General features: G+C 34.8%; 1 long non-coding RNA gene and 1 other non-coding gene across 2 annotated transcripts in view; both read left to right on the top strand.

The window, feature by feature from the left end:
- LOC149919481 (uncharacterized) overlaps positions 1-8,876 on the top strand; it is a 190,311-nt gene extending 181,435 nt beyond the window's left edge. Inside the window, exon 4 of the long non-coding RNA XR_016463604.1 lies at positions 8,743-8,876. This is a non-coding gene — a long non-coding RNA (uncharacterized LOC149919481). The remainder of the gene's footprint in view (positions 1-8,742) is intronic.
- On the top strand, positions 477-604 carry LOC116226759 (U6atac minor spliceosomal RNA). The gene has a single exon (XR_004166406.2). It is a non-coding gene; the product is annotated as a U6atac minor spliceosomal RNA (small nuclear RNA).
- Positions 8,877-13,998: the final 5,122 nt, after the last annotated feature.

The following is a 13,998-nucleotide window of genomic DNA, read 5'->3' as shown; positions in this document are numbered from 1 at the left end:
TCTCTTTCTCCCTACAGGGCTGCCGGCTGGGTAAGATTCACACACTCAATTATGCCTAGTGCTTTCTTGGGAAACTTAGAAATCTCTATAGAGTTGATTTATAAGTTAGCACACTGGTGGTCAGGCTGTATTACACTTCATTCATTGCACAAGCTTTGCAGACAGTAAATTTATCACCAGCAATCCAAAGAATTTGTGCATCCTTTGCTTCAATAAACTGTACCATCTCCTAAGCTAGCCATGTGAGTTCTGACTGAATGCCGCTAGATGAAGAATGAGGGGCTCGTGAGTAGCTCACTGAATGCCACTAGACAAATGGGGCAGTTTGCTAGTTATTAATCCATAATCGTAATATTTCATATATTGAATATGACTAGACTTACAGTACCAAATTGGGCATCACTCAGATGTTTTCTTACTAAGTTATTAACAGAACTAGCAGCTGAGGATATGCCTGTGTAAAGTTCTGTCCTGGTATGTTGTATGAAAGAAGAAAAGGTTAGCACTTCCCGTGATGAGGATGGAAGATGCCTTAGCAGCCTGCACAACACATGTAAGATTAAGGCACTGCCACCTCCTTCATGCCATCTAACCATGTTTTTGAGGAGACAGTGAACTGAGCCAATTCATAGAAGTGAGGGCCATCGAGCTGTCTTTAGATATTGCTTAATGAGAGAAGTGGTCAGTGCCCTACCTCTACGCTGATTCAAGGACGGTGGCAAATGCCATATGCAGCTGCTTACAGAAATGAAAGCCGAACAGGCAGCTCAGAAGTAAACCTATCTGTGCCACTGCAGCATAGAAAGATATTGCTGCCTGGGTTGAGAGTACGGTTGTAAAAGTACATCTCATAGATACTTACAAACACAAGAGTCATATCACTGAAGAACATAAAAACAACCAGCAGGTGTATTGGGCTGCTAGAATTGAAGTGGTTTAGGTAGATCTGGACTAGCAACATAACGGTGAATTATTTCTAGATTGATGGTCCCATGATACCTCAGACTATCACAGAGAGAAGCAAAATATAGATGAGCTTGGGATCAAGGGGTGGATTCTACCATGGACACTACTGCACAGGTTATCCATGAATTAAGCAAGTCATGTAGATAAAGTTTCTTTCTAATCTAACAAAAATGGCCTGATTGATGTTGCTCCCCCTTGAATCTGTAATCGTCTCTTTCACCCTACTTTGTGTTTAGCTGTCTGCCATGCTCATTTTCATTCTTGTCTATAGTTTCTTTTCCTGGAAAAAATATATTTTTTTCTGATAGATGTAATTTTAATTTCCTTTTTTTTCTAATGCTTCAGCTAGTAGAAGACTACAAGAAAAAAAAAAGAAATATTCAGTGGTACTTATCTGTAGAATGACAATGACTTGCACTTAGCATCTCTACAACTTCATTTGCACAGTAGTTGATAATTTTTCTTGACACTGGTTCACAAGCCTTTCACTTCCCTTCTTTCCTTCAACGATGCTCAAAGTAGCCATAGGCGTGGTCATTTGAATACTGACAGCTGGTCTCTACAGTTAAGAGATAAAGATCAGAAAGATGTTTTCAGGACACTTGAAAATAGTGTATTTGTATGAGGGGCAAGAACAATAAACTTCAAAGTGTTTTGGGTAGTGAAGACTATCTGGGGAGCTGAAGAAAACTAAGAGCTGTGAGGATGTTTGCAGCTGGCTGGAAAGATTTCCTTAATGGAAATACTAAAATTGCTTATGACCCCTACAGAATAAGTTCCCCAAATCCAACTGTAGGATCACTGCTTACAGTTTATGTAGGCAGAACCAATCCCAGTGGGGAAAAAAAGGACACTTTGAGAAAGCTTACTGCAAGAAGAATTACATCAGACTGAAGCCCAGTTGAGAGAGATCCTATTTACTGTATTGCTTCTACCATTGTTCTTATTCAGCATATTTTGTCACATTATAAACTATGCTTGGATGAAAACTGTTCAGTGATGCCTGGCAAATTCTCAAGCATCCACACATCTAGACCACTAAACACCTGACTCCTAGTATTTGCTGACACTTTGAGTTTTAATACCTTGGGGCATTTTGACTGTGTTTACTGATACGTAAACAGTACAAGTACTTTCTGCAGACCTAAATACACAGAAGCAAATGTTTTTTAAACAGAATATCTTTTTCTCCTACCTCCATCTTGCCTTTTCAGGCTTAGCTTTTCATTATGAGATTATTTTTCCAGAAAATGAAGATTGCTTAAGAAGATATGGGAAAAGTTAGTGGATATTTTAGTCTGCCTCATTTATGTTTTGGAAAACACTGACACTTTGTAATAACAACAGAACTTCTTAAAAACTGAAATATATTTTTAGAAACATTTTTCTGGATTGAATTTCTGTCCTGAAATCTTTTTAAAATTATGCTTCAGAGTGATTAAGGGTGACTAATCCTCTTACTATTTATATAGCATAAAAATGTAAAAATAATGAGGGTATAATGATCATTGATGAAAACAGAGCAATGATCTCTAAGAAATCATTACCATGATTTATAATGTCACTGTAACAAACCACAGTTGGTGAGTTTGGTTAGATCTACATATGTTTGTCTAACATAAGAAGGAGGTAACAAAAATCATGTCTCTGCTAGCCCAGTTTAATACACCAATGGGAAAACAATGAAAATAACAAAGCAACTACATGCAATATACAAGGAGGGTAACATGACCTAAATAAATACAGTAAAATCTAGTTCAGATAAATAAAAACAGAATTGCCAAGGCTTAGCATGTCTAAGCATAGAAACTATATGCATATGCCTGAAGAGAATTATTTTCACGTTAAAATTTCAAGTTCATGCCAAGACATAGGAGTAAATCTAGTATTCAAAGTCAAAAGTTAATGAAGAAATTTACCCTTCTTGTCAGAGAAATCCTGAAGGTCAACATATTTATGAAATAGATTTAATACTTACAGTCTTATTTAACACAAGCTCAGTCTTTGTTTAGGATCAGGTCAAATGGTCATCGTATGAAAAGTTTAGACTTTGACAAAGCTCTTTGAAAGCCTGGCCAATGAGAGTTTCTTGCTTCTTAACACTGTTCAATATCTTCTCTGCAGTTATGGTTAGGCAAATGCTAAGCTCTTCTGAAAACTGGCCTGAAGTGACTGAGAACTGCCTGAACTGAAATCATTCTAAGTACTTGTTGACAGTATTCAGAACTTGGCAGCACATTTGGTGTTGGTTGAACTTCTAAAGGATTTAGAACATATGTGTACCCATTTTCATGCATGCAGGCAATATCTGAAACAACAGGGGTAAACTGTGAACACCAGAAATTCAGCTTCATTTTTATTTGCTTATCTTTGAAAACGAAACTGACAACACTGTATTAAGAAGTTTTTTTTCTTCTGCAAAAGCAGGTGATTCTTGGATTCTAAGAGTTGAGAAATTCTGACTTATATAACCCTGACAGATAACCTGAACCTTCTGGCCTCGGCTGAAATTAGTCTAAATAAAGCTAACGTAGGTAGAAGTCCCATGAGAGATCATTAATTAATTTCATACTTTTCAAAGTGCTTGTGTTCATTATGGGAAGTAGTTAAAGGAATGTAATAATTAGCAGTAGTTTCTGTAGCCAAAAATAAGTGAGAGGCTGTAGCCAACAGTCTGTACCACACATTCCTGTGAACGTTGGTCACAGTTTCAGAGCGGAAAAACAATGACAATCTAGTCAAGAAGGAGGAGGTTAATGAGAACTGGTTTAGTGAGAACAAGGGAAGATGGATGACACGTTGAAGAAAAAGGAGAGTGAAGACTGAAGACATTTTACAGAGAAGAATAGAAAAGATTCCTTCTGAATAACTCTTAAATTCACTCTTCTATCAACACCTTCTTCAAATGCTTTTGTTCACTTACTGGTTGCAACACATTTGCCAGCTCATTTGCCTCATTGAATTTGCCTTTGATCAACAATAGCAATAATTTTATGACTCACTTTCACACATCGATTTAGTTACTATAATGTAAGCACACCAAAGAACAAAAGCCTAAAGTGGTAGTCCATCCGCTTCACTATTCTTCACTAGTCTTTCAGCTACAAAACTTACCCCTTTCGACCTACATAAATCTCTATTTAAAATCTTCATATATATAAGAACTTCTTGACCTAAGAAATCCCGCTCTAACATCAGAAACTCTAGATCACTGGATCTTTATCACAGCAATCTTCAGCAGTTTTTAACAAACTAGATGTGAAAAAGCAGAAACAGAGAATGTCACTTGTCTCCTGTTGGGCACTGGAGTGAAAGAAATTCATACTAGCATAAATTTCTTTAATCAGTGTCTACACATACTAACTGCAGAAAACATCGTTTCAGTGAATTTTCAATCTGTGCTTTTTATGTTCCCAGCATCAAAAGAAGAAAAGAGCACAAAGGGCAGTCGGATGAAATGCATCTCCAGGGCTTGAGGCCTTGATAGCATCACTGGTATGCCTCAGTGAAAATATAGACTACCACACTAGCTGCACTGCACATTTATTACATCATTCTGTAACTGCCAGTCTGTAAGCCCTATGCTTTCTGAGTCATTTAAATAACTCTAGCAAGACTCAATGCTATCCTAATGATCACTTGTTAAGTTAATGGATGCTTATCATGGAAGTAACAATCAAAACAGTTTCACATTTTAAAAGTTTCAACTTTATACAATGTCTTTCATATAATTGGATGCTTATTTTCAACCATGGACAAAGATTAATCTCCTCTTTATAATGTAAAGTGATGGTATAAATAAACCTAAAAGATCAATTAAACTTTGGTTAGTTTATTTTTTATTATTATTTTTTAATGGATCATTTAACAATCATTTAAATCATTGATAACAAAACATTTCCACCGAAAGACTTTGCAAAATAAAACTTCAAAATCAGGCTGGCTTGTACCAGAAGGAATGTTGGAAAAGTACTTACAGTAGGGGTTTAGAAGTATTAGGGAAGATGGAGCACAAAGATATCTACAAGGAAAGAGTCAGAATATTTTTTTTTTACTGATAAATTCTTCATAACCTTTTCAGGTAATCCTAGAGTTTCAATAAGCTCTATTGATTTAAGGAATTATTCACACTTGGGCTCGGAACGAAGGAGCTTTTAAAGTTCAATCTCCAAACACATATGCTTTGTTTCACAATATCTTACTGCTCAACTTTAAAACAAATATAACTCAAATCATAATACAATGATGATTGATGTTTTTCATCAACACCCAGTTATCATTCCATCGTGGCACAAGACTTTCAAGCGGAGTTGTCTGAGCCAAGTGAAACACAGAGTGAGCATCTAGAAATCCGGATTTGTGCTCTTACAAAATGGCTTAACAAACCACATTTATTACTTTCTAACGTGTTAGGTCATGTTACTTGTATATAGGTACACAAGATGAGGCATTTATTTGAATCTTATGCTCATGTAGATCATTTCACTAATTTCTCAGTGATCATAAATAGGGCTTAATCTTGAATTCTTCTTAGAATTGGTGAGAACAGTTCTCAGTTCTGTTTGATTTCGCTAGACTTGTCTTAATATCTGATACTAAGTATTCACAGTGTGTATCCACATATGTTGATGAGTAGTTTACAATCAAATCATCACACGTTCAATAAACTTCCCCCTTAATATGCAGAAAATATTAGAATGCATACTGCACATTAGACAGATGGAGAGAAAGACACAGAGAGTCAGCCTAATACAGAGAAAGAGGTATCTGTTGCTGTCTTTCTACACAGTCTGGCATGACCTGACATGATTTTAGTTGGAAACTAAGTTCTGTAATCCAGAAGCAGGTTATCTGGGACTGGTTATTTCAGTATTGCTCAGTAATATGGGAGGTTATGAGAATTGAAGGAAATGGTTTATACATGTAAATATGTTTTTAAAAAGTCTCAAAAGACATACTAATAATCTATGCAAATTCTTACACTATCATAGGTTTTACATTTCTTTTAAACAAGATAAGTAGTACTATATTTGCATAGTATATATTATTCATAAACTTTACTTGGAGCACAGTATATATTTTGTCCTCAAGGACTCTAAAAAAACTGTTTACTTAATGTGTACTTCATATTTATCAGTAATGCAGCCATGTCAGGTAGACATAAAAGCAACTATTTAATAATATTTGAAAATAATACATACTAATAGAAAAATAAATAATTTCATATACAAACAATTTCATGTACATTACAGAAAAAAAAAGAAACACAAACACAGAATAAGAACCAAAGATGGTATTTTTCCGATGTACTTTACCTGACACAGCTATCTCCAAAAAAATGGGATCTTTTGATGTTGTCAGTAGATTTTGATTTTTAGTTGCCACTCAAATCATGGTATCTCCTGCACTGTACTTCCTACTTCTGTATTACTGTTATGAGTCAGTGTTGCAGACATTTGTTGGTTTATAACTTTTTCTGGGAAGAAAAAAGAACTTTGATGGTGGTGGTGGGGGGAGTCATTTTAATGCATTTTATATATTGCAGAGGTAAAAATTCTGAAATAAAATGTTTGCTTCCAAAGATGATTTCTTTTTCTTAAGAAAAAATATAGTACTTACACACTCCAAAACCATATATTTTTTACTTAGTTTATTGTATAAACCAAATTTAAGTGAGTTAGCTGGCATATTTTTTTCAAAATACAGGTTTATTTACTTCTCATTTTCATTGGAGTAGAAAGGAGATATATGTTTTAACTTATTTTGTTATTCTAGCCTATATTTACTGAAATAAGAAATTTTGCCTTTTACATTTACCTTTCTAGTATCCACTAGAAACTTTTGTTGTGAATTGAATGGAATCATGTATTTAGGTAAAATGACTTCAAGTATATGCTCCATAGTCATTAGAGCATGTCATTACAGCATCAATGTGACATGTCTTCTGCATATAGTTGCTGACTCTTTTTAGATTACTACTTGCAACAGAAAAGCAAACATATTTTCATGCAGGAGCTTACAATGATGCTCTTGACTATCTGCTTCATGACATTTTGACTCCAAATCCATTTTGGTTTTTATTTTTTTTTAGTGTGTTATGCTTCCTAAACTTATCTCAGAAAAGAAAAGATTCAAGATAGTGCTCCTTAAGTTTGGTTTCATATCTCCTGAAAACCAATGTGAATATGATATATTTTCCATTAACAATTTCCCAGATTTCTTCAAGGATTCCCAAAGGCCCTTTAGTGCCAATCCGGAAGTATAAAGTAGACTTAAAGTGGATGCAAATAGAATATTTATTCCCTTTAAATACAATTTACATTTCTGGTGTGGTACACAGTGTAAACAAGAAACATGTCCCAGATATCTTGTTTCCAAAAGGATTGATTTTTGTTATTTGTTCAAAATTGAATACAAACAAATTTATTTTTAGGAAAGCGTATTTGTTAACCTAAAATGATCCTCCAACCTAATACTAATTTTTATGACTCCATTTCACTTATACATGCACATTACAAGATGTCTACTCACACTACTCACCCTTGGAAAATAACTTAATTATGTGCAGGTAACAATTCATCATTGACCAAAAATTAGAAATTCATGAGAGAGCATGAAAACACTCTACATTCTGCCTGGTTGCTGCATTATGTGAGGCCTATATTAAAAAGAGCAGTTCAATGTCAGACTGAATTTTGTGCCGTGCTGCAGCCCTGAATAGTATCAATACCACATGCAGGCTCCTATTTTACTGTTGCAAATGCTAATTCTGCTCTTTTGGCATATGCTTCAGTTGGTAGTTCCCAAAACAAAAGTTGAGACACTTACAAATGTGAGTCACTAACAGAAATCTGTATTTTTCCTCTCTTACCTCAGAAACTCAACAAATCATGTTTGCTTTCTTGCCTGTGCGTGGTTTGAGATAGATATAGGAGATGGCACCCCTCAGGGCGAAGGTCACAACTGTAACCAAACCAAAAATTATATCTTTAAAAAAGTGTGATCTGCTAATGAACAGTAAAACAGACACAGAGTGAAGAGTGAGTAAGAACAATTACATGGTATTAAATTATTTGCATGAAAATTTCTTTCACAGCAACTGAAAAGAATGTGCAATAGAATCTCTTCAAACAATAAGTACAGTTTTTCTCAATTTGTGGTCCGTGAACCATAGGCAGCAAAACTGTCCCTTTTTATGGTTAGAATTTAAGTGATGCATTGACAAAAATTGTTGAGAATTGTTTGGATCCATTCCTTGTGCATGCAAGATTAACCACCCATCTCTTCTTCCATGCTAAATAGTAATTGTGACCAAGCATATGGAAGAATGAAGACACCGCTTACGCACACTGGCTATAGTTCAGCTAGAGCCCAACTCATTCCCAGATCACAGTTCTAAGATTGCTGTCTTCCAGGCACTTCAGCTAATATTCTTGGAATGTGATTTCAGCTGCCACATTATACTCATTTCTGTACCCTCTCTGGGGAGGACAGGCACAGTTCTCCTATCTAAAGTTACCATTATCTACAATGATCTAAACTTCTAAAATTATCCTGCGTTTTGGGAATAGACAGGTGCTGAATTATGACAAGAATGCACACAATTACAACCTAATTAGCAAATTTTCTGATCTGTTATTTCTCCATCAGGCTGAATGTTATGGCTTGTTAGACCATGGTTTGCAACTAGGTGAAAGGAATTTTGAGTACTGTCATCATATATAGATGCCTCAGGTTATCACCACAACAGATTTGCTTTGTTCTCTTCTTTCTAAGGTGCTGAACTGTTTTGCGGGCCCATCTGCAGTAAGTGGAGCTCTGTGGACACTGCCGTATATGCTTCTTGGAATACATCTACAAAGTGCTCAGTTCAAGACACCTCTGAAAGCTATAGGCTTTCTTATATCAGAGCCAGGTAGTCTATATCGGGTAGTTTGCCAGTGCCGGGAAGATGTCTACCTTCTCTAATTTTACATGAACTGGTAAAGCAGAGAATCTATTGGTCTTGAATGGGCTTGAAGATATGCTCACATGTTATTTTCAAGACTAGTTCGTATGCTACTTTTTCAGCAAATGCTGATGGACATTTCCATATTTGTATTGCCACAACTCCGGCCATTTTCTTAAGAGAAGATTACATTCAAAGATCAAAATAGTAAGTATGAGTGCTAGCAAGATTACTATATGGAAGTGCATAGAAAAGCTTAAATGCAGCCAGGATATGTTCAAGACATACAAGAAAACCCAATGCAATGCAAATTACAAATATTGCAAATAGTTACTGTACACGAAGAGAAGGAAACATAGATCTATCTTCATGCTGCCCACTGCATACAGATGTTTATACAGTGCATGATCTTAGATGAAACATTATATTAACACCCTTTATGTTCTAGGGCACATTTATAAATAATAACAATATTAGTAATAATAACAATAAAAAGTAGGATGGTGAACTCTTAAACTGTTTGGCTGCCAAGCTTGGCCACAATTTCCTAAGATTGTTTTGTTCATAATTGTACATGATAATCGACACAAAATTAAATATCCATATTGCCTAATTACAAGTATATACAATAATGGCATAATTAAGATACCCAATTTTACAATTAAATTGTGGCATCACTTAGTAAACAGCTTTACAAAGCTTTGTTTTACTCATTTTAAATGACTTTCAGAAAATGCAAATTTGCATGTAAGGTATGGTACATTGCAAGAACATTAAACATGTTTAATAATGCATCTTCTGAAGGGGTGAAAATTAAGGTCTAAAATGCATATTTGGCTACCTTTCCTTTGGGTTTTGAAAACTTAGAAATAGAAATTTAAATGTTCTGTTATTATGGATTATGTCTGGTCACTTGGAACAGACCCTTTAGCTCTGTCTTTTCTGGAGAAAAAAATGTACTCCATGCTTCAGAACAGTGTAACCAGTCAGCAAATGCTTTTATATTTTGTAAGTGTAAACAATATTATTTTTCATTATACTAAAAATACTTTTTGCTGAAAGTTAGTGAACTGACCTGAGAATTTTCACTTCTAAGCAGAGATGAATGCATACTAAGTACAAAAACAACTACCTTCCTCATTCTTGTGTCTGTAGTTCACTGGCTACTTTCAAATGAATTATTTTGCAATAGTTTGTATCCAATATCTTTTTTGGTCTTAGAAATCTCGTCACTGACTTCACTAATACCTGTTTTTATAGCAACTGTCAATAGAAGATATTCACAATTAGAAGTAGTAGCATGCATTGCAGATTTATTTTGCTTCCAAGAGACAATGGGGGTAAAAAACACTGTTCTAACAGCACTCAGCCTCAAATAATAATATTTTCTAAAATCAAAGACATAGCCACATCAAAAAGCAGCACTCAATCTGCCATTAATGTTCATGCTCATTTTTTTCCTTATCCAAGGTAATAATTACAGAAATATTTATAATGCAGAGAATACTTATTTTCCAATGCTTCATCGTGGAAATAGCTGAATGTTTTCAAATTAAAAAAAATAAAAAGTAATGCTTTAGGGGGAAAAAATAAATAAAGTGTTATGTAAAATAACACTTGGTGAGATGGTGAGATTGACAGAAGTGTAGAACCCAATTTACAGATGCCAACAGTGGGTAAGCTGTCATTAGAAAATTAGTAAGATGTTGTGATTTTCAGGTTTTTTTACCTACACAGATTATTGGATTAATTCTCACAAGATGTTTAGTTGAATTACAATTATCTTAGAAAAAATAGCAAATACTGATTTAAAACTACTGGTTGAACAGTCAATGACTGTGCATGTTGGATACTAGCTCCAGCAGCAACTTGTCCTCATCTGTGCCTATAGATGTCATTTGATTTTATTTCTATTTAGCTTCCACCCATGGGATTGTATTATAATATTTTGCCAGAGATCACACAGTGTACAATTTAATACAGGCCTAGCTAACTAACAGGTAAGAACTCACTTGTATAAGGCCTAGTTAAGGCTCCTGAGGGATCTTGCTTCAGTACAGACAAAGAACCAGTTCTTATTGCACTTACTGCTTTAATCCACTCATTTACTCTGTATTTATCTTTTCTCATTCAAGTTTCTTAACAGAAATGTGACATTATGTGATACCAAGTGATGAATTAAAAAAACCCAATACTTTTCAACTTTCAGTTTGATCAAAATTATGATCTCATTAAAACAAGAGGATTATGCTATTTTGAAAAGATTGTATCAAATAATCCTCTTGACACTCTTGATAGTTTGCTGAAAACTATTCATCTTTGAGCATTTTATTTAGTTTGTCAAACATCTAGTTGCTTATTTAAGAATCAAGATAACATAGCAAGAATAAATAGTCCTTCTCTTTCTTGTTTTGCCAGTGACTTCATTGCAATTTCAGAAAATACTCATTTTTTCTCATTTTTACTAGGAGGAAACATGAGCAGATGACAGGTACTACTTTAGAAATGCTATGATGAAAATTATTGATAATGATAATTTATAGATCTGTTTAATAATGTCCTGAAGTTGGAAATGAAAATAATTTAATAACCATCAATTGCAAGAAATATAACATATTTTTTCCCAAATACAGAGGAGTATTTGTCAAACATACTGCTCTGCTTATCAGATGTATAGTAAACAAAGGAAAAAACCTCCCTCTTCCTTATAAAGTAAATTTAGTCATTATTTTCCAGATGAAAATGATATCTCTGTATATGTCAGCAGGAAAATATCCTATTATTCCATATCTGAAGGCCTAGAAATTATGCAACTTCTAACTGCTTTCAATATTAAATGTACCTAGATGAATAACAACTGATGCTAACATTCAGACCTGTTTTGTATCCTAAGTTTAACAGGTAAACATAAGTAGAGATTTTTCTGGATTTACTGTACAGAAGCAGTAAAACTAGAAACAGAAAAGCTGATTAACTGCTAACAGTAACTGAAATTCACAGAAAAAAAAAAAATATGCCTCCATGTAGCTGACAGACTGTTATCATTTCCCTTCAATAGTGTGAACAGAAACAAAAATAATGCAAATTCAGAAATGTTTCATAAAAAAAAAAAAAAAAATACCAACAATAGTCTTCCTGTTTTGAGATGGATAATTTCTTCTTCCTTCATGTTCAAACAAGTCCTTTCTAGCTTTAGACTTACTTTAAATTCCTTGGAAATTACATAATAGTCAGGTTTGTTGCCACAACTGCATCATAGTTTTAACCTGGAGATCCTCTCAGCAATACTGCTCAAGTTTTTACAAAATTTGATGGATTTACTACTAAGTGACCTGTAGTTCACAGCTCTGTGTAATTATTATCACTAGTTTTTGGCACAAAGTTTCCACAGTGACAAATACTGATATTTTTATATGTAATCTTAAACAATGTTTTAACAGTGTGGAATTTTCTAAAGAAAGAATTGCTATAGGCTATACTTTAGCCTTTCTTTACAAAGTACATTGCTTGGAAGCTCTTCTCTCTCAAACTGGCATTATGTCCAACCTGGAAGAAAACATCTCAAGAGCCATTTTCTCATGCTGTGGATATTTGTTTATCAGCACTAACATATATAGTTACAAAACTGTCCTGTCCTATCAGCATGTCTCAATTCAACATTTGTTACATTGACGCTTTATTTGCCACTTATTTGCAACAAGCAATATTTGTGACTTTATTGCTATCAGAAATATGCTATATTCCAAAAATAAATTCGAATATATCTGAACAACCAGGTCCTTCTCTACATACTTACAGTTGGAAAGACAATGTAAGTTACTGGGGTAATCATGATGCCATGAGATAAATGATTAAATTCCAGGCCATTTGTGGATTCTCTGCTCACATATAGTAAAATAAAGGAGTCCATATGTCACAAGAGATAATTATGTACGGCATAACATAAGGTCCAGAGTAGGGCCACAAAGATGATCAAAGGGTCAGAGTATCTCTCCTATGAAAAAAAGGTTGAAGGAAAAAAGAAAGCTCCAGGGAGACCACATTGCAGTCTTCCAGTACTTAACAGGAGCTTATAAGCAGGAAGGAGACAGACTTTTTAGACTGTCTAATAGTGATAGGACAAGGGGACTGGCTTTAAACTAAAAGTGGTGAATTTTACATTAGATGTTTAGGGGAAATTTTTTAATCAGAGGGTGAGGTGCTCAAACTGGCTGCCCAGAGATTCTGTGGATGCCGCATCCCTGAGGGCTTTCCAGGCCAGGCTGGATAGAGTCCTGGGCAGTCTGCTCTGGTAGGCGGTAGCTCTGCCCACGGCAGTGAGGTTGGAATGGAATCTTTAAGGTCCTTTCCAGTCTAAGCCATTATTTGATTCTATGACCATACCATGAGCTCAGGAACATAATTCAAACTTGGTTAGATGGCTATTTTTAAAATAGGCCTGAATGCATTTTGAGACCATCACCTTATGTAAATACACTGGGAATTCTGGACCCAATTTATTCTGTAAATTTCAGCATTTTTCTACATCTTTAGGTGTCTGAATACTATCCACGCTTGGTCTGCTTGTTTGAAAAGTTTCTGAATGTAATTACAAAAGTGTATAGAAAATTATATTTGGAAATTATTTGATATAACTGGTTAACAGGACTTTTTTCCCCAGATTTTTTGTCAGCAGATTTTTTTATTTTTTATTTTTTTTTTCAAACTGAGATGTATGGTAGCATGTGTCTGTTCACAGAAAGAACTAAGAACTCCAGGGCACCCACAACCTTAGGTGCGCTGGTACTCCTGTTGATAACCTGGCATATCAAGGTACCAAAACAGCCTGTATCCTCTGTATGTTCCAGCACATTTTCAGGTGCTGGGTGAGTTACCAAATGTGGATGTTTTATCTTTCAATTGCAGCCTTTGTTGTTCTCTTGATGAATTACTCACTTAGTGCCTAGAAAAAATAAAGCTATCAATATCAATGAAGGTGCCAATGAACTGTGGCAAACTAAAGGATACAGCAGATTAACAATCATTATGTGTCAGAGGCTTATGATATGATGATAATGATTATTGGCATACGCATTTACCTCTAC

The sequence above is a fragment of the Phasianus colchicus genome, chromosome 1 (genome assembly GCF_987193195.1).
Source record: "Phasianus colchicus chromosome 1, bPhaCol1.hap1.1, whole genome shotgun sequence".
Taxonomy (NCBI): domain Eukaryota; kingdom Metazoa; phylum Chordata; class Aves; order Galliformes; family Phasianidae; genus Phasianus; species Phasianus colchicus.
Note: the sequence above shows the minus strand (reverse complement) of the source record. Positions and strands in the feature narration are given on the sequence as shown.